General features: G+C 40.4%; 1 long non-coding RNA gene across 1 annotated transcript; it reads left to right on the top strand.

The window, feature by feature from the left end:
* Nucleotides 1-400: 400 nt before the first annotated feature.
* On the top strand, nt 401-4,115 carry LOC148542487 (uncharacterized). The gene is made up of 3 exons (XR_015877808.1): nt 401-444; nt 2,980-3,294; nt 4,027-4,115. It is a non-coding gene; the product is annotated as an uncharacterized LOC148542487 (long non-coding RNA).
* The last annotated feature ends 292 nt before the right edge of the window (nt 4,116-4,407 follow it).

The raw sequence follows: 4,407 nt of genomic DNA on the forward strand, positions 1-4,407 counted from the left end.
TCACTGTAAAGGATAGGTGTTATTGGAATACCTAAATGCTAGCAGTGAAAGGTAGTCAAAAAGGGAGTAGGTGCGTGGAAGCAGTCTGGTTGTTCTTCCATAGGTGTGTGGGCGCACCCTGTTAATATCGTCCACAGGTAAGTGAAAGTAGCCTTGATGTTCTTTCACCAGTCTAAATCTCTATTGATTAATACCTCTGAATCGCTGTTATCATGTAGGATTTAAGTGTTGTTTTTGCTGCAGTGTGCTGGGGGGCAAATCTCTTTTTTTTTTCTGTGTTCAGAGTAAACCCTGCCCTTTACAAGCACCTGTGTTATGCAATTAAGCTGATCTGAGCAGCTACCATTTCTTTTGCAAGTTTGGAGAGGCATGAAGGCAGTCAGCATTAGGAGGATGTGCTGATGCTTATAGTGCCATGTGGAGGTTTTTTGGGGTACCTCCAAGGTAAGTTAGCTCTCAGCTTTTATATGTACTGTTATCATGCAGTACATCAATTGAAATTATATGACCCAGAGTGGGTGCTACTATTATGTAGCAATAATTATTTTGGGGTGAGCGTTTGGGAGTGGGGCCCCCGGGGGGCTTCTGACTGGGCCTTTCTCATGGCATCACCACTTAATTCACATAGAATACTTTTATCACTTTTCTATTTGTTTCTATATTATTTATGTTATTTTAATTCTTTCTCATTTCATTAACACTTATTGATTTATACTTACACATCTTTTCTTCATACTTCACTATCATCTTTTTCCCTTTGTCGTGTAATGCCCTGGGGAGGCCCTTGGTTGGAATTTTTTTGGGGTGCCTTGCTTCTCAGACGTGAACCCCTTAATGCTAGGGACGCCAGTATAGAGGAGCCTTGACGATTGGCCTGGCGCTTATTCATATATTTGCAAATGTATGTAACTAATACCTCTGAATCGCTATTATCATGTAGTATTTAAGTGTTGTTTTTGCTGCAGTGTGCTGGGGGGCAAATCTCTTTTTTTTTTTTCTGTGTTCAGAGTAAACCCTGCCCTTTACAAGCACCTGTGTTATGCAATTAAGCTGATCTGAGCAACTACCATTTCTTTTGTAAATCTCTATTGAAAAGTTTAGCGTTATTTTCCCAAAGATGGGAGGCAAACAAACAGTAGAGATGTTAGATGATGTGCTGCTGTTGGAAGCGCCGCTTGGGTCGGCACGGCATATTATGCATACTAGGTACAGTGATTATGCAACCCGGTACTGTGATGTATGGTTTAAAATGACGAGAAAAAGTAAGAAACTGTTTCCCAACATTGGCAGCTGTAATAAGGAGGTATTGAACAATGTCCGAGATAGCATCTGTTTGGTGCACTCTCGAATGAAAAAGATAAAGTATAATGAGTGTTTAAAATTGTGGCAGCACGAGGGGGATACGTGGCTTAAGGGTGTGCATGCGACGCAAACCAGCGTCGCGTGCATGATGCAGGGAAGTGCGCATGCGGCACTAAACTGTGGTGCGTGCGTGCCGCAAAATAGCACGCACGCACAGAAGGGTAGCGTTGCGGAAGGTATTGCCAGTGGTTCACGTGCATCACCAACGCCCTATGCGGATGGGGGTGGAGGTACAGTCGATGTAAAAACTCATAAAAATGTAACAGGTAACTTGAACCCTCTCTTGAGTAATCACAAGGAAAATGTTTATGATGCGGATGATGAACCTGTTGTTATGTCTGCCATTTCCCATGCTGTACACATGTTAGATGCTCCAGCACAACAAGCACGAGTGGTGGCCACCATCTTCATCAGTGATAGTACAGGAAGTGTTAACATCCACTGCACCCGTAGAGGAATTTGTTAACCCTATATGTAGCAGTAAAAGACTAAGGACCTCATTCAGAGTCGGTCGTTGCGGCCGCACGGTCGTACGACCAACGACCACAAAATCTGATAGTACGGCAGGGCGATCGTAAACAAAGTGAAGCCCATTCGTTAGCACTGCACCTCCTCTAGCTACCGACTGATCTGAACGAACGAATGAGTCAGTCGTAGTCAGGCGCTGTCAGTCGCTGTATGCTAATTATGTTCTGATGGTTGCGGCCATATGTGCTGTTTTGATGGTCACATGTCATGTTTACATGGACTATCGATCAGCTTGTTATTAGCTTGTTCTCAATTATCTAATTAAGTGTTTAACTCTTGCTGTTCTTTAAAACGAGTTTTTTATCATGTGTCAATAAACTTTATTGTTCATTTCGTGGTTGTTTTCTCCGTTGTTTTTTTCACACAATTTTCAAAACAAAGTAAGGTTTATTAACTGTGAATGTACGTTTGCAATTGTGTTAACTTTATAAATGCATGTGCATTTTGCGTTAGGATCATTTGCACTCTTATGTTTGCAATTGCACACTGCGTGTTGTAGCCAATCAAATGTGACCTTATTTTTCGGGACACATGATTAAAGGATTGGCCAATTGTGATTTTTTTGAGGAAAGTGTAAATATTTTAGCCAATCATACATTTTTGTACCCCATGTATATTTCGTGTTTTCTGTAAAATCGGCCATTGCCATCATGGGAGCTGTAGCCTTTACCAGGAGAGAGTTGCTTATCCTGGTAAACATACTGGACAGGCGGATTACGTCCGCAGAGCTGCCCATTTCTAACCGCATAAAGTGGGCGGCCTATGCGGAGGTGAGGCAAGCCCTCCGATCAGCGGGGTATAGGCGCAATATTGCCCAGTTAGAGAGACGCTGGTCAGACCTGCGCTGCCGGTCACCTGCGCTCCTCATGAATTTGTGGGCGCAAATACGCAGATGTAAGTATGCGTTTGTTTAAATGTAATAATTAGTGGACTGTTAAAAATGTATGTTCCTTTGCCAGTTATTTGAGTCAATGTTAAAAATCCCTCCTGTATGTTGTCCCTATTGTCCAGAATGTGTAAAGTGTACTTGTATTGTGTAGCCGAAATTCTAAAATAATTTTATTTTGGGATTTTCTGTTTACATTTTAGAAGCACAGTGGAGACAGAGAAGGGCACGCAGAAGGCAAAGGCATGCTGGTGTAAACCAGCAGCCCTCACCTGCATCTCTTCAACCCAGCCCTCCCTACCCACCACCATATTCCCCCAGTAACCCTCCCTCCCTCTTCCAATCCTCCCCAAGTCTTCCTCCCTCCCCTGCCCACTCATCCCAAATTACTCAAATCTCCCCTCCCTGTGATCTTTCTGGCTCCATTTCCCCTTCAACCATTTCCCCCACTCCCGAATATTCTCCCTCACCCAAAGGATCTCCGGCACCATCTGTTGCTGTGTCGGCACACTCTGAGGGTATGTTTTTGTTTTTAGTATTTTTTTTTTTTGGTGTTGTTGTTATCCATGTATTTGTACAAATTTCTGACCTTTTTTTGTTGGTTAAAAAATTTGCTCTATGGGGTTCAACATCATTGCGCAGTAATTCTGTTTTTCAGAATTACGACCTTATGTTTAGTGGCTGGCCCTTTTTTTTATTGGGGACCACAAAAATATAGGTTTAGTGGTTTTTAAAAAATGTTTTGGAGTTTTAGGAAACAATGATTACATTTGGATTAGTATTTTACAATGTAAAAAAACGTGACACCAAACTTGGCAAGGTGCTAGGAACCAGACTACCCTTGTTGATGTTGTGTACACTGTGTTTAAAAACTACTAATGTACTTGGGCAAAGTGATGTTTTCCATAGCAAACAAACACATTCTATTTTTGGTTTAACAACAACATTCTAGAAGTGAATACGTGCATTGTGTTTTAAGGATATGGCCATCATGACTTAAGAATACACCTCCCATTATTTGTAACATCATCATAGTGGATTTTGGCTTATTTCACATAGTTAGGGTTTCAAATTAGTTTAACAACATAAAAGTATTAACCTATTAATAATGTTGTGTGTCTGATACTTTCAAACACACCGTAACATCAATGTGTTTAAACACTTTTTGGTACATTGAATAATGTGTAATGTTCAAATGTTTCTAATTTTAATGAAGTATTTAATCCTCAACATTTTTTAAATTTCCACAGATCTAACCCACATCCTGAGGGAAATTCGGGAGGACCTGAGAGAGACCACGGGCTATTTAATGCAGGCCTACTGCTGCCTACAAAGATTAGTGGGGCGTTTGGAGGATGTGTAGTTTGTTTGTTTTCTTTTTTTTTTAATTTTTAAGATACTTTAAAAAAAATAAAGTTTTTGTATTTCAAACATTTGTACTCTTTTTTGCCACACATTAAAGGGTGTAATTCTGCATGTAATAAAATTTTGGACCAAAGGTGGGTGCCTTTCCATAGTGTAAGAACTTAAAAAATTATTAGTAAACCTTAAGAACATTTGCAGTAATGTATATTTTTTAATTATGGGTTGGCATACATTATCCACCTCAAAATTGCTTTCAATTTTTTCAA

Source organism: Taudactylus pleione, unplaced genomic scaffold (genome assembly GCF_031769625.1).
Source record: "Taudactylus pleione unplaced genomic scaffold, aTauple2 ptg000012l, whole genome shotgun sequence".
Lineage (NCBI taxonomy): Eukaryota > Metazoa > Chordata > Amphibia > Anura > Myobatrachidae > Taudactylus > Taudactylus pleione.